The sequence below is a fragment of the Panthera onca genome, chromosome A2, assembly GCF_046562875.1.
Source record: "Panthera onca isolate mPanOnc1 chromosome A2, mPanOnc1 haplotype 2, whole genome shotgun sequence".
Taxonomy (NCBI): domain Eukaryota; kingdom Metazoa; phylum Chordata; class Mammalia; order Carnivora; family Felidae; genus Panthera; species Panthera onca.
The window spans coordinates 35772159-35789988 of NC_138340.1; positions in this window are offsets into that span (position 1 = coordinate 35772159).

The following is a 17830-nucleotide window of genomic DNA, read 5'->3' on the forward strand; positions in this document are numbered from 1 at the left end:
CTACTTTTTTCCCACATCCAGCCTCTTGTCCCTCGGGCTAACTGTCCAAGCAGGTTCCCATAAACCCTTGTTACTGCAGAGGTATGACCTTTCATTGTCCACTCTTACAGCTACTAAACTGGTAAAGATTGCTTTCAGTCAGTCGTCATTCAGTTAGCAAGTGTCTGTTGAGTAGTTACTGCATGTCAGGCACAATACTAGATACTGGAGATAACTTCAGAATTTACATTATTCTAGGGGAAGCAAACCAAAAATGAACAAATAATCATAAATCATGATAAAATAAATGCAAAAGGAGCCGAGAAAGTAAATAATGGGAAGGAAACGTGAACTTTAGGAAGAAGGGTAGTGAGGGAGCCTCTCTTCAAGGAGGTGAAATTTAGGCTAAGAACTAGAGGGTAGCAGGCAACAGCCATGCTGTTGAGGACATGAAGAGGACAGGAAGTGAGCAGATTAGTATGTACCAAGGCCTTAGCCACGGAGGACTTCATTGTATTTGCAAAACTGAGATAAAGTCTCTTTCAGTTTGCTGTCACAGAAGTAGTTAAAGCAAAGTGACCTGAGTTTGGGAAGGTAAACTTGGAGTCAGAGAATGAGGCTATACAGAGTTTGAGTTTAATCTATATTGTGCCAGGAAGAGATGTTAGTAAAAAGGTTTTTAACCACGGAGTTAGTAAAAAGGTTTTATAACCATTTATACTTACACTAGACATTATTAGTGTCCCTCCATATCGTCTCCTTGGTCCCATACACATGCATGGTAGACCAGATGTATCAGGCAAGAAGGAGAGCAACCATCAACCATTGGCAGATGGGACTCGATGTACAAATCTCCCAGTTTTCTCTCTCGCAGGTGGCACGACTCAGAGTCATATTCTCTATCATGACCTGTGACCATTGAGCATTTGAAATGTGTCAACTGTGACATAAGAAATTACTTCAATTTTTATTTAATTTTAGTAATTAAATAGCCAGCTGTGGCTAATGGCTATTGTATTGGACAACCAAGTGGGATTGATCCCCAGCTGCCCCAAACCTGCTCATAAAGATGCATTTAATTGGGTTCCTCTCATTTCCTGTCTCGCTGCCTCATTTCCTTGCCATTGCTGCGTACTTTCATCTCTCATCTATACTATTTGCACTGAAATCTCTGTCTCCCAGCCTTCCTATGGAGAGACCCACCTAAGGCAATCTTAAAGTGACCACTGTAGTCCAAAAAGGGAAAAAGATGGGAAGGGCACACAAGTGGAACTGGAGGTACCGGTAAGGAGGTTTTTATACTATTTAGTAAACATATATGAAGAATTTTCCTGTCAAAACCGGGGGCAAATCAACGAGCCATGCTTTTCCTTTTATGGAGAAGCTAAGAGCTTGCATTCACATCTCAACTACATCTGTAGATTCCATTTAATAGGCTTAGTTATCCAAGGCCATCTTGATTAGCCAATAAGGCTGTGCCACATCTCATAAAAGTGAATCATAGTGAGAAAGCTTTTAGTCCCTTGTGATTCAACCTAGCCTCATCATCAATGAGCAAAGTTTCAAGTGAATTATTAACGAGAAAATTTCAAATCTGTCTCTAATCCTGGTATTTTCTTTCACCAAATGGTAAAACAAGTATGGCATTCTAGAAAATGCAGTGAAGAACCCAAATCTCTAGGCCTAACTTAAGGAATCATTTACACTTCTTGAAGGGGTTCTCAGAAATGACATCCTGTGCAGGCAATACCAAATCATCCCAACAGGAGAAAATGTTACCCTAAAGTTCCAGTGTGGAATTTTAAAGCACGTAAGTGAAAAATTGGTACAGTCACATAATCAGTAAAGATTATATGTATGCAAGAGTGACAGAGACCTCTAAGAATATCGTTACAAAGGTAAATGAATTTACGACTAAAATTGACTTCCAGGAATAGTAAGATCATGCTAAAAAAACTTCTTGTAGCTATGTTCAAAGCAAATGGGACAAATCTACTGCCTAAAGCCAGGAAGGTGATAGAAATTCAGATTTTTCTCAGGCCAACTATTTTGTTTCTATTTTCTTTTTTGTCAGTAAAATTATCTTCTGCCTAAAACATCTGAAAGGAATATATTGTTAAGAGAGAAACTCAAGATAGAAGAAATTTGTGGGGGCGGTTTCCCTTTTTTTTTCTTTTCCAATTTTCGTTTAAATTCTAGTTAGTTGACCTACAGTGCAATATTGGTTTCAGGAGTAGAATTCAGTAATTCATCGCTTACATACAACACCTGGTGCTCATCATACCAAATCCCCTCTTTAATACCCAGCACCATCTAGCCCATCCCCCACCCATCTCCCTCTACCCACCGTCAGTTTGTTCTCTATCTCTAAGAGTCTCTTGTGGTTTGTTTCCCTCTTTATTTTTCCCCCCTCCCGTACATTCATCTGTTTTATTTCTTAAATTCCACACATGAGTGAAATCATATATTTGTCTTTCTCTGACTGACTTATTTTGTTTTAGCATAATACACTCTAGTTCCATCCACATCACTGCAAATAGCACGATCTCACTCCTTTTGATGGCTGACTAATATAATGTATATATCACATAGAAGAAGTGGTTTGTAAGACAGCATCTAGCTCTCCTCAATGATTCAAGCACGCTGTGCAGTGATGGGGGGAGGGGGGAAGCCCTGCTTTGTACTATCAATTGATTTCTGCGCTGTAAATACTCGCGTCATGGCCGATTTCAAGCTAGGAATGTGAAGTAGGGAAGAGATGTGTGTGATTGACCCCCACAAGCCAGTAAGAGCCAGCTCCAGTGTATAACCACCTGTGTGAAAAAAAATCACAAAACGATCAAAAAATGACCACTCCTGACGGGGAATTTTGACATATCTGGAAAAGACACCTGAAGTCTAATATTGGTTAAGTATAGCTACAATTGTTAAAAAAGAGGAAGTGAATTTTTAAAATCATAGACCAGTGCCCCTGAAGCCAGCCCAGGGCAAGATGCTGCAGTAGATCATTTAAGGAATTTTTGTGAATAATTGGGAAAATAGTGATCACCAGGAGCCAACTTGTGTTCACTGAGAAGAAAAAAGTCATGCCAGGCACCTTTTTTCGTTGGCCTATTTTCTTTAACTAGTCCGGAAGACTTTAAGAAATTGATGAATATGGGGGCGCATGGGTGGCTCAGTCGGTTAAGCATTTGACTTCAGCTCAGGTCATGATCTCATGGCTTGTGAGTTCAAGCCCCACATCAGGCTTTGTGCTGACAGCTCAGAGCCCGGAGCCTGCTTCGAATTCTGTGTCTCTGTCTGTCTCTGCCCCTTCCCTCCTCATGGTTTGTCTCTCTGTCTGTCTCTCTCTGTCTCTCTGAGAAATAAATAAGCATTAAAAAATAAGAAAATAAAAGAAATTGATGAATATGATATGTCTAGACTTTAGCAAGGTAGGTGTCCTTGGCCAAAGACTGGCAAACTATGGCCCTTACAGTAAACCTGTCCTGCTGTCTGTTTTTATAAATAAAGTTCTATTGTGACACAGCCAATTGTTTACATATTGGCTATAGCTGCACTTGCACTATAACAGCCGTTGGATAATGGCTACAGCAGAGATCTGATGGCTCAGAAAGCCTAAAATATTTAGCAGTGGGTCCTTTATAAAGCTTGCTGACCCCTGGTCTATTATAGAAAAGGCTGGATGATAGTAAAAATTTGTGTGGGCGGGACACCTGGGTGGCTCAGTTGGTGAGCGTCCAGCTTCGGCTCTGGTCATGATATCACGGTTCGTGGGTTGGAGCTCCGCATCAGGCTCTGTGCTGACAGCTCAGAGCCTGGAGCCTGCTTCACATTCTGTGTCCCCCTCTCTCTCTGCCCCTCCCCTGCTCACGCTCTGTCTCTGTCTCTCAAAAATAAATGAATTTTAAAAAATTTAAAAGAAAATTGTGTGGGCTCATAACCGTAATGAATAGCCATATTCAAATGTTTCTAAATCATGGAATGATCGTATTCTGGAGGAAGGTTCCTAGTAGCAGAAACCTGAGTTCTGTCCTGGCTGTGTCCAGTGCCTTGTCTTATTACTAACCATGTGAAAGAGGGTATTCACATCGTATGCAGACAAATCTTGGAGATGGTCTATAGTCAAAGTGGTCATTCAGAATATAAGATGGTGAAATCAAGTTCAACCAAACAGGCAGGCAGAAGAAAGTAGTTTTGATGGTTATGAATAGTTGAAGGACATGATGTTTAGATTTGTGAAAAAGAATAAACAGATCAAGAAGGAGAAGGATATTTAAGGATATTTAAATATTGGAGGTTTTGTCGTTTAGAAGAGGGACTAAATTAGTTTTCTAAAGAGTGTATGGAATTTATAACTAAATATATTTCAGTTAAGGTAAGAACAATGTACCCAATAGGCTTTTCATAGGAGTTAGTGATTTTCTTGTTGTGAATGGTGTTCACACAGAAGAGAACTCTTAGGGGTCCTTTAGGAGGATTCATGCCTACACAACTTTGTACTTCCCAGAATTTGTGATGTGCTGAGCCTGATTTCTTACCAGTAGAGTAGAATAAAATTAGAGATAATTTGTACTATCAGATTCTTATGGTGCAAGACATTCTTAAACCCTGAAGAGCAACTGAATCCGCCTGTATCCAAGTTGCCTCGTTCAGATGTCCAGATATCCCTTAACTGACCCAGAAGTATTTATTGTTCACCGGCCATCAGTTTCTTCAAAGCAAGTTAGCCACACCTGGAGCAAGCCAGCTCCATTGCTCATCAGCCAGTTACAGCAATAATGAGATGATGACGGGAGTGACTTGGGGTCACAGGAATTTTACAGGAAACCGGCAGCCCTATGTTATGGAGATGGGACAAAAGATTTCCGGGATGTTTGATCAGGTATAACTTCAACTGCAAGGGTGAACCAGTCAGAAGTTTGATAACAGGGAAGCAGCCCAAAAACACATAGGTCAAAACCCAAATGGCTGAAGGCAGGACTTGGTTCAAAAATGTAAAACCGAACACCTCACTAAATATTTTACCCAGGGATGTCTCCACTACCTTTCCAATGGTTTATCAGATTATAGTTATCATTAAAGTTATAGTTATCATTAAAGACAGTAACATATAATTAGTGGGATACTCCATAAATGAAAATTCACCTGGACCAAAACCTCAACTCTATTTCACTTTCCTGTCTTAACATGCCCATTATGATCTCAGCATTGTTTCCAGGCATATCTAAATAAAAGACCACCAGATATTCCTTTGCCCTGGGAGAAAGTTTTGTATGGGGAGAAAATTGTTGAATGGAAACACTCAGAGGTGCCACGTTCATTGTAAATTAATTTTTTATTGTGGTACATTTACCCCGACTTCAACAACAAAGTGCCAAATACTAGTGCTGAACAATGCCTGCCTGCATGCAAATGCCATCAAAGAAATGTGTGGCCTATGTCAGAGGAACATCGCCCTACAAAATAATCTCTTTATAATCCTGCCCTAATGCGGTGATTGTCAACCCTGAAACCTTTTGACATCACGTAAGCCTCCTGTAATGAAATTCATGGATAATACAACTTCTCTATACACGTGTTTCCAAAAACTTAATGTAGTTTGCAAGTATAATATAAAAGAGAAATGCAAGAAATTTGATGTATAATAAAAATAATATTTATTTTGACGTGTAGGTGCTCTGGCACATAATGTCAGAAAACGTAATGAAAAACTTAGAGACTTGAGCACATATACAATGACTAAGTTTAGATTTAGGAGAAGTAAAATTTATTCAGATACTGCTGATGTATTATATTTTAAATTACAGATTAAGAAAAATTTTGTGAGTGCGTGTACAAATGCTTTAAGGTATAGACAAAGTATTACAGAGAAAGACAGATACTGTATGTTTTCACTCTTATGTGGATCCTGAGAAACTTAACAGAAGACCATGGGGGAGGGGAAGGAAAAAAAACTAGAGAGGGAGAGAGTCAAACCATAAGAGCCTCTTAAAAACTGAGAATAAACTGAGGGTTGATGGGGGGTGGGAGGGAGGAGAAAGTGGGTGATGGGCATTGAGGAGGGCACCTGTCGGGATGAGCATTGGGTGTTGTTTGGAAGCCAATTTGACAATAAATTTCATGTAAAAAAAAAAAGAAAAGAAAAAGAAAATATAGACAAAGTAACAGAGAAGGTGCGTTTACCTAAAGCCAACAATGCAGCATCTGTAAATAAAAACTGAAAGAGTTAGGTTTATTGTTGACTCAAATCCACAATCCATGTTCCTATTGCTAATGTGCTGTTTCTAAAATGGTGACTAATTCTTGGTAAAGTTCAGGACAAAGAAGGACAGTCTTTCCCCATGTACATGTTAGCCATGCTCCTGAGTAATTTTACTATATCAAAGTCATGCCAGCACGAATGCCCATCGACTGATGAACAGATTAAACAAAATGTGAAAGAAACCAGACACAAAAGGTCACATATTATATGATTCCATTTAAATGAAATGTTCAGAATAGGCAAGTAGATTGGTTGGTTTCCGGGAGCTGGAGGGAAGGGGGAATGGGAGAGTGACAGCTAGTTGTTGTTTGGGACTAACGGAAATGGTCTGGAATTAGATAATGGTGATACACAACCTTTCTTTTCCCTTTTCTTTTTTTTTTTTCCCCCTTTTCTGTTTTGTTTTGTTTTGGTTTTGGTTTTGGTTTTTGGTTTTTGTTTTGTTAAGTATAGTTGGCCCACAATGTTCCGTTAGTTTCAGGTGTACAACATAGTGATTCAACATCTTGATATATTATGCTCCATTCGCCACAAGTGTAGTTGCCATCTAGATAGACAACCTTTTGAATATACTAAAAACCATTGATTTGTATGCTACTTTAAAGGGTGAACTTAGGCGTGCCCGGATAGCTCAGTTGGTTAAGCATCTGACATTGGCTCAGGTCATGATCTTGTGATTCATAGGTTCTAGCCCCGTGTCGGGCTCTGTGCTGACAGCTCAGAGCCTGGAGCCTGCTTCAGATTCTCTCTCTGCTCCTCTCCTGCTTGTGCGCTCTCTCTCTCTCTCTCTCTCTCAAAAATAAATAAATCAAAGGAGGAAGGGTGAATTTTATGGAACGTTAATTATGCCTCGGTTTTTTAAAAAACATGCAAAATTTCTCTTTTGTGTCTGAGTTCACTTCTGGGCTCAGATCACTTAAAACAGGTTTTCACTTACACCAACGTTCACTGTGACATTAATTATTCTTTGGGACAATGACTCTGCCTTGAGCAGCATTATGTCGCGTACTTCAGGCATACAGCATCTTTTTCTTCTCACCACATAGCAGTAGCAGCCCATAACCCCTGTAGCAACAATTAATCGTTGCACAAATTTCCACATGGCCCATAAGGGTAAGGTTTTGCTCTTGTTAAGAACTATAGTCATAACAGCATGCAAAAATAATTAAGACGTATCAATACTTGGCACTGTACTTTGCTGGATTTCCATCTGACAGTCAGCCCTTACCACCCCTGAGGGATTTCAAGGACTGTTCAAGCTGTGTCTGTTGGTTCCTTCATCTGCCTTTCCCTCCCCATCCAATTTTTAAGACAGCAATGCAGAATATATTCTTATCCCGTGATCCATGAGATGATTGCAGGTTTCTGTTTGGATTTTTTCCAAAATAAAAATTATTAAGATGTGCGGTATTCCTCAGAATTTACAGCCTCTCTTAAGATTCAATAATGATATGTTTCTTAGAAGGAGCTTAACAACTTTATAGTTCAGTAGTGCTTTGAGGTAGAGGGTGCATTAAAAAAAACACACACAAAGCTTCCAAACTATTTAGGATTTTTTTTAATGTTTCTCAAAGCTTTTTCATTCTTGCTTGGGTTTTTTTTTTTTTTTTTCTTTTTTCATTTAAAACAGCAGTTAAGAGAGCCTCAAGGCATGGGAAGGGCTTCAAATGTGAAACTTAGTAACTGACTGATGGCTTGCAGGGTTGAAGCTGCACTGTGGGCTGCTTGGCATCACAAAAAGCAACTAAGAATCTTTTCAGTTTTTCTTTTAATGAATTGTTCCCTTCCAAATGCTGAAGGCTTCAAACCAAGATCTAAGTCATTGATTCCTAAACCAAGTTTTGGTGCACACAAAGATGTCTCTAATGGCTTCAAAGAGAGTCTAAAAGTCTCAAAATACTTTATTTTTATTTATAGTCTTTTTCAAAATAGAATATGCCCTGAGAGTAACTTAGAAAAGATGGATAATGCAACTCAGACTTTCTCAAAAATACTATCTCGGCCTGCTGGTCACTGGCCAACATCACTGGGAGCATGCTTTCTGCAGCCTCCTGTGGACGATTGCCATTTGTGGGATGGGATTTTGATGAAATAATTATTCAGCTTAAACATTGACTATAGTTCCAAAGAGAGGAGAAAAGAAGGCATTGATTTCAAAATGTCATTCTCTTCCTAAACACCACAGAGTATTTTTTTATGTTTATTTATTTATTTTGAAGGGTGGTGGACAGAGAGAGAGGGAGAGTGAGAATCCCAAGGGGGTCTCTGCTCAGCACGGAGCCCCACGTGGGGCTTGACCATGACCGTAAGATCGTGGCCTGAGGCTAAACCAAGAGATGATTGCTTAACCGACGAACCAGGTGCACCAACTGAGGATTTTTAAATCCCAGAGAAGAATTAGAGAGAGATCTTATATTTTTCATGATAATTCCATTTGGCCTCCAACATAAACACTGCAAATTCTACAACTGGATATAAAAACTCTTTGTGTCAAATATTGTAGTCTAAACATAAAATTAATGATCTCTTTGAATAAGGTGAACCCTACATTTCAAATTGCTCACATTTCACATTTATTCCAGATTGCATGTAAAAAAGCATAATAGATTTGGGTCAGATCAAACACATTATTAAAAAAACTCAAGACGGGCTAAAAGTCTCTCAGGGACAGCCTTTCAATTAGCCGGGAAACAGTGGTCATTATGTTGGTTTTCTACCTTCTGAGGTATTTAACAGATGTCAGTGACATTTGACATGTGTGCATATGTAAGACATGGATTTGACAGAGGGGGCTTTGAATTTCTATGAAATTCTATGAATTTCAGGGTTGGCAACTCAAAGCCTAGTTTAAGCGTTTGATAGAAAAGTGAGTCTTTGGGGCCCTCATTCTACCCTCTCTGCTCGGAGAACTTCCAGCTCTAAGGCCAAAGTTCCTGAACACACATGAGGACGTATAGGTCCATTACTTGTTCCATGTTGGAGCAATTGTTTTTTTCTTTTTTAACTTTTTATTATAGCAAATTTCAAGCATAAAACAAAAGTGGATGATATAGTATAATGAACACTTGTTTACCCAAAACCCAGCTGAAACAAATGGTAGAACGTAGCCCAACTTTTTTTATTCTCCACATGCCCACCAACATCCCCCGCCCCAGATTATTTTGAAGCAACTCTTATCATCTCAACTGTACATCTTTCAGGCTGTAAAAGGTAAGGCACCTTTTAAGAAAACATAATCATGATATGATTACCAAAACTAATAAACAATTAATGAATCATTAATATCACCAAATGCCAGATCAGTGCTATTTGTGCTCTTCTGATTATCTTATGATTTTTCAGTAAGTTGCAAGATCCAAATATGGTTGCAAGTTCCATATGCAACAATGGATTGATATGTTTCCTAAATCTTGCGGGTTTCCCTTCTATCTTGCTTGGTTTTTTCCATCTGAAAAAAAAAAAAAATTGAAACAGTCGCTTGCCTCTGTCCTGTAGAATTTTCCCAAAGTCTTCACTTTGTGGATTAGATCTCTATAGTATTGTTTAAAACAATCCCGTCCCTTGAATTTCCTATATATCAGTAATGAGATCAAGAGGCTGGATGAGATTCATGTTGTATTTTTTTGTTCTCTCTTTCTTCAGGTAAGACTTCTCCAACAAAGATTTATACTTTCATCAGGAGGCACATAAGGTCTGGTTGCCTCTTTTTGTGATGTCATTGATCATCAGTGACTGATTACCAGTCATTGATGATCACTACTCAGATTCACTGATTTCTTAGAAGTTAGAAATAGTGATATTTTGGGGATGCCTGAGTGGCTCAGTCAGTTGGTCGTCTGACTTCAGCTCAAATCATGATCTCATGGCTCGTGAGTTCAAGCCCCACATAGTGCTCTGTGCTGATAGCTCAGAGCCTGGAGCCTGCTTTGGATTCTGTGTCTCCCTTTCTCTCTGCCCCTCCCCCACTCATGCTCGCTCACTCACTCTCTCTCTCTCTCTCTCTCTCCTTCAAAAATAAATATTGAACAAATTTTTAAAAAAAGAAATAGTGATATTTTTAATTCTCTCATTCCTTCTTTGTTTATTAACTGGAATACTTGTCTAAAAAGGAAATTTTCTCCTCATCATTATCTAGAGGTACAGATTTTATAAGAAGGCATAATAAATGCTTGCTTCTCTTCATTTGTCAGCTTTCAAAATATTGAGATATTTCATCAGCATCCTCCAAAGTAATCAGTGACTTTTTTAGTATTGTTGTGACTTTGTGAAGGTCAGTATATTTGATGTCCTTTGTTTCTTTGCATGTCTCATCCTTACTGAAGCTCAAATTGCCCCCTCTTCTGCCGTTTGAAACTTATTGAGGGCTTTCCAGGGACTTTTGAAGGCAAACCAGAAAGGAATTTCAGTAGGAATTGCAAGGGCTTCCTGAGCAGCGATTAAGAGCCCCTTCCCTCTTGTTGGGGTGCCTGGGGTCTCAGTCGGTTAAGTGTCTGACTTCAGCTCAGGACATGATCTCACGGTTTGTGAGTTTGAGCCCTGCATTGAGCTCTGTGCTGACAGCTCAGAGCCTGGAGCCTGCTTCACATTCTATGTGTCTCTCTTTCTCTCTCTTAGTCCCCAACTTGCTCTCTCTCTCTCTCTCTCTCTCTGTCTCAGAAATAATTAATGAATAAACTTTAAAGAGAGAGAGAGAGAGTTCCCTTTGTAGAGTGCTTTACAAAGTGCTAACACTCTTTTGTCTCATTTGGACTCACCCATCATTTTAGCAGTGTTGGGTTTGGGTTCTCAGACAGTACCTGATGGTACCCATGTTGAATAGTAGAGGACACATAGCCCAGATGAATGAAACAACTCTGCCAGGGTAAACAAGCCTCCTTGATTGTGGAGCTGTGATGAATATCAGATCTTCTGATATCAGGGCTCTTAACACTGTGTCTTAATAAAGTTAAACCCTATTTATCCTTCTTATGGTTGTTCCCATCCCAGTCTTGAGAACAACCTTAGACACCTTCTAAGATACTTGAAGACACAAGTGTGTGATTAAATCCACAGTTACCCGTTCCCACAGAACATTGGAATGTTAGGGGCCAACATAGTGAATTATACCATGTTCTATTTTCTCTTGATGAGATTCACAGTCCATGAAGTTCATCAAAAAGTCCATATCCCAGGATGAAGGAATATTGAGAAAGTGTTGCCGAGTAAGCACTTTGTAAAGAATGAACCTTTTTTTAACAAGTCCTTCTTAGTTGAGCAGGGGTAGGGAGAAGTTGGAGTTACAAGAGGAAACTCAAAAAAAAAAAAAAAAAAAAAAAGAATTTCAGGTTGGACTAGCTTTTCCTGGGAAAGGATGAAGCCTTGTGATAGGTATCTTACTACTGTCAAGCATTTTGCTGTAACCTGGGAAACTGGATCATTTTCCTGCTGCCTAGAGATCTGACATAAGCATATTTTCTTAAGCGTGTTTCAAGTCGATTAGCTTCAACCATAGTGTTTTAAATGGTCTAATGATCTCCAACCATTAGTGTTTTTGTCCATTACAGGTTGGGAGTAAATGGGAATTTGCTGAAAATTCGGGCGCGGGTTTTGTTCTCCTAGATAATAAGATAAAATAAAATTTTCTTAATGACTCTTTAAGCAGTTGACTGAAGAAAACAATAACTGTGACTCAAATTAATATGGAGGCAAAGGCTTTCAGCTAAAGAACAACCATAGATGTTACTAACCTCCTAACATCTTTCCATCTGTGTTCTCTGTTACTGAAATTTCTATGTTCTCAGAGATGAGCAGGGCCCTCCGGGTTGCTCAATGGATTATGCAGAAGTAAGTGGATGCCACAACAATATGAAACGTCTGAATGAAAAGCTCAGAATGAAATCAGTCTGCTTCTAACAGATGTCTAGGTATACAAGTTTCTTAAACCAATAGTTAAATCATGGGTTAGAAATCTTTTTTTGTGTAGACGGTCGGGAAGTAATTGTTTTAGACTTTGCAGGGGACTACTGAACCTGCCATCACCACTTGCAAGAAAGCATAGACAGTACATATACAAATGGATAGGGCTGTATTCTGATGTAATTTATTTACAAAGTTATTTGCAAGAGCAAGTAACAGGCTAGATTTGGTGTTTGAGCCATAGTTTGCACACCTCCAACATAGACGGGGACAGAATATTTTGCTTTCATGTGAGAATTTGACACTTAGTGGCAGATGTGAGAGGAAGGGTATGGATTATAGAATATTTTTGTTGTTGTTGTTGTTGTTATATTTATTTATTTTTATTGTAAAACTGTTTTAAAGATAGTGTGGCTCTGGTAGAAGGTCACAGATCAAATTTCTGCAGGGTGAAAACTTTCAGTTACATGAGAGATGTACGTGTGTATAAGATTTTGGAAGTGGTGAGGTTAGAGTTCAGCAGAAAGAACCTGCCCTCCCAACATAAAGGGATCCTGGTACTCCCATGTGGAAATGTCCAGTGTCTCCATCTCCTCTAATGATGCGATGAAATCTCCCTATTTTTAAAGATTGGGAAATAATTGAAAAGTGTTTAAGACAATGCACAGGAAAACCAAAACAAATCTCAAGGTGTCCAGAAAAGTATCCATCAAGTACGCAATAGGTTCTCAATAAACATATGTTAGAAAGGAAGAGGAAAGGGAATAAGGGAAAGAGAGAGGGATGGAGGCAGAGAGGCTGAGAGGAAACCAAAAAGAAAAGGTCAAAGTCAAAAAAAAGGAAAAAGAAGCAAATGGTCAAAGTCGTTCCATAAACCACCAGTTTTCAAACTCCAAGCAAAAGACTACATCTGTTCATTCAGCACTGCTCTCATGATGTGGTATGTATTAGAAGAGAGGAAATGTTCTGTATTTATTCAGCCAAAATGATACGTGCCATTTGCAACCTACCAGAAATGAAACAAAGTGAAGACCAAGGCCCTGGAGAAAGAAATCTTGATTTTCATTCAAGCCCCCCATCGTGGAAGGCAGGCAGTGCTCATGTCCAGCCTCACTGCATGAGCAGTAGCGATCCCTCCCTCACTGTATGTGGTAACATCTGGGAGCTTTGTAAGGATGCCAGTGCATGCTCTCAGAGCTTCTGAGATTCTGATTTAATGGGTCCAGTGTGAAGCCCAAGGCCTTGATGTTTTTTGCTTCTTAGTTCTCTCCATGCTATCGTAAAACACAGCCAGACTTGGAACCACTAACCTCAACATGAAGGACATAGGTGGTGATGATATTAGGATGATATTTAGATTTACGAAGAATAGACAATAAAGAATTGTTTCAGATGGCCATTGAGTGATGTCTCCAATAACTCATGCAGTGTTGCATTGACTCATCCCGCTAGTTGAACGGTTCACACAATAACCCTCCCTAATCTTGCCCCAAACTACCACCTGACCCATGTCTTAGACCAGGGGTTGGCAAACTTAGTTCGCTGTCTGCTTTTGTATAGCCTGTGAACTAAGAATGGTTTTTATGTATTTAAATGACTGAAAAAGAATGTTAAGGAATAATATTGGTGGCAAATCAAAATGATAAGAAACTCAAATCCCAGTGCCTATAAATAAAGTTTTATCGGAAGCTAGCCATGCCTGTTCATTCATACGTAGTCTGTGGTTGCTTTTATACTACAATGGAGGAGTGAATAATTGCAAAGGGAATGTGTGGCCTACAAAGCCCAAAATGTTTACTGTCTGACCCTTTACAGAAAAACGTTGCTGACCCATGTCTGGGAGGGTGTAGACCCTTTTATTTGCAGAGACTGACAAATATAATGAACAATTACAAAGCCTGTGTGCTAACCCAACAAATGATTATGTCCCCCTCGTGTCACAGGCTCCTTCCATGGGGCACTGAGATTCTGAATCGTTGGACCCTTTGGGAAGTCTGGAGATGTCTGTCAACTCTTTTCCAGCATCATAGTTTTCAAATGCATAAAATAAAATACACAGGATTTAAAGAAAATTATATTAAAATTCAGTTATCAAAATATTCTTTAATGTGATATAGTAATATCTGTGCCTCTTTATTAAAGCATAAAATAATAAAGTCTCACGGCAGGTTTAGTAACTATCATAACTGTAAAGCAGTGGTAAGTGTAAAATATTTTGAAATATCTGTAACTGTAATGTGACATGAAATACCTGTGATTTCTCTAGGTAACAAAGTCAGAGGTAGGGCTTAAACCACTGTGGTTATTTGCCCACATTCATAATAGAAGAAAATGCTAAATTTAAGTTCGAGTTTGATGCAAATAGAGATTAATGTTTTTCTAACCACGCAGAGTTTCATGAAAACAAAGTTACGATATTCTTCTAACCAGGTTAGTGGACTCCTCGAACTTTATTCATAGGCCAGCATTCATGGACTCAAGGCTAAAAATTCGTGAGAGTCTCTGTCACTTCTGGGCCCATGGACACTTGCCTTTGAGCCTCCGCTTCCCATCAGTAGACAGAGAAGAGAGAGGACCATTCTGGAATTGTTAAGGGACAGCCCTGGAAGTGGTAATACAGTACAAGAGCCCACATTCCATTAAGTAGAAATCCAGGTTATGGCCCCACATAACTGCAAGGGAGCCTGGGAAATACAGTCCACTGTGTGCCTGGGAAGGCTGAGAGACCCACATGGTGAACCTCTGGCTCGTCTCACCACAGACTTCTCTCCAGAGCACTACACAGAATGCCTGTGGAAGCGGCATTGGTCTGCTTTGACTGCCATAACAAAACACCACAGACTGAGTAGCTTAAATAAGAGAAATTTGTTTTCTTCCAGTTCTGGAGGCCGGAATGCCAGGATCAAGCTGCTACCATTTCGACTCCTGGGGAGGGCCCACCTTGTAACTCATAGATGACTGCCTTCTCACTGCGTACTGTGGAGAGAGAGAGTGAGCTCTCTGGTGTCACTTCTTGTAAGGATGATAATCCTATGGGATCAGGGCCCACCTCTTATGACCTTCTATAAACTTAATTACTCCTTATACGCCATTACACCGTGTCTCCAAATGCAGCCACACTGGGGGTTAGTCCTTTAACAAATGAATTTGGGGAGAACACGTATCAGTCCACAGCAGAAGCCATGTGTCAAGTTCCTCTCTAAGACTTGGAGAAAGGAGGATGTTTTTTTCAGAGACTTACTGGTTGCTTGATCCTAATATGGTAAACAGCTCCACATTTTTCCATTTTCATGTTTTATCCCAAAGCAACAGAGCATTACATTAATTGACTTGTCTTATTAATTCAATAAGCCGCTTCCAGGGTGAAATGCTTAGCTATGCTTGTTTGTTTTGGGTCCTTTTTGGTCGTTGGGAGAAAGCTTCAAGGCTCGAATCAGTCAGCTGTTTTTCACAGTCACTGAAAATTTTTTACGCACCGGTGAAGATTTGCCGCATTTGGAATTACTACAAACTGCTAGTTTCTCATTATATTATAATTTAATTCACACTTTTTGGGACGATAAGAAAATATTAGGTAGTTCACATATTGTAGTCGGATATTTGCTCATGGATAGTTAATACTGTATTTTAGCATTTATTTTCAATGGCATTCAGTGCAGTAAATTTGACAGCATCAGTTAAAGCCGAAAGAAACTCTTGTGTGATGATGGTCATTCTAGCCTAAAACAGTGAAATGTGGACCTCAATCAAATACTTTTTTGAAAATAAAATTAGGAAATCAACTGAGTAGTGAAAACTTCCTGCAAACAAAGTGGGGGTGGGGGGTGGAACTCTAGATATTTAATGATCAGATCCTTACATTTATACACCTTAAACTGACACACTGTTATTTGTCATTTGTATCTCAATAATGCTGGGAGAAAATCTAGATATTTAAGAGACAAAAATCTTACAGGATTAAAATCATTCCTGATAGCGACTTTTAAAGGACTCCCCAGCCTTGTACTGTTGGTTTTCTTTTTCACAAAATCCTTCGGTATGGCACCAGAACAGTACAGATGGGTGCCTAATGTGTGTTTTTAATGAGATTTATGTTGATGATGATAAATATGCTATTTTGTGAAACCACATGGGATAGGTACTAAAGCATGGTGAAGGGATGTTTTAAACAATTGTTAGCAATTTAGATACTAATCTCAAGGACAATTTGAAATTTACATTATTAATATGAAAATAGCATTTTAAAGCAAGAGCATAGTCTCCTTTCTCCATAAGGACACAGACGTGCATGTTTTTTTTTTCCTTCTTTGCAAAGAGGCCATTGAACAACAGGTTTTTAGCAAAAATCCAAGAAGGTTTAAAGTGCTTATTCTAAAAACTGTCTAATATGTTGAGCCTGCAAAGCAGCTCATACTTAGAAAAGTGGGTTTAATATGAATAAATATTCGTGGCCCAGTGCCACTTAAGCCTGGAATAAAATGTGAAGTAACCAAATATTATTTTAAGCTTTCCTCTGGTGTATTATAGCAGAACCTGATACAAATCAAAGATGAATGCATTAGGTAAAAGGGTTTTTATTGCAAAGAATTGACTTTTTAACAGGTTTTCCTGTAGTAATATTAAGAAACTGATAATGATGAAAATGTAAAATTAGTAGCTTATGTGATCTTTTTCAGGGCATGCTCTGTTAGCTCTGGGACTTCAGAAACAACTTCCTTGCTTCCACACAAAACATAGCCAAAAGACTGGGAGCACATGAATCCATGCATTCATCTGTTCCTTTGAATATTTAATTATTCATTCATTTAAAATCCATTCGGTTATTCAGCAAATGATCTTGAATACCTACTATGCGCCAGGTTTTTTCCCATTTGTTTATTTTATCACATATTATTTTTTGCCCATGCATTTCAGGAATACGTTCCCTGAGGGAAAAAAAAAGCAATTCAAACAATAGCAAGCATACAAAGGAAAAAAAATCTAAACTCTCACTTCACTCTTCCCAATGCCTTCACCATAACTAACCAAGCCCCAGATTAGGAGTCAACAGGCAGTGAGCCCACAGGCTAGATTTTATTTTTGTACATTCCATGAGCTAAGAATCTTTTTACATTTTGAAAGGGTTATTTAAAAATAAAAACATGAATAATATGTAGCAGCAACTGTTTTAGGGCCTGCAAAGCCTAAAATATTTCCAGTCTGGTCCTTTAGAGACAAAAAATGTTCAACTACTGGCATAGACTTCCAGACCTTTTGCTAGGTATGTATCTATGTCTGTACATATATAAACACACAAAAAGACAGAAATCTACAGTGTTGCATATTTTTATTTGTTCATGGCTGTGCAACTTCCTTTTTTTGTTGTTGTTTTCTGCTTTATAGTGTATCTTGAAGATTGTTCTGTGTCAATATGTTTGCCTCAATTTCATCTTTTTTAACTTCTAATAGCATTTCATACACGTTGTGTATTTCCTGCTTCTAGAAAGCCATTGCCCTCTCTTCCATTGGGAGCAACGCTTCTCTGAAAAGGCTCCCCGATGCATCTTCATTTTAGCCCTCAACCACGCGTCCCTGTCGTCCATTTTAAATATGCATCCTTTCATTTATTCATTCTACAAAACTTTTTTTGATACCTACTCTATGTTGGGTACTCGTCAAGCCCCTAAGGACTCAATAGTGAAATAAACAGAC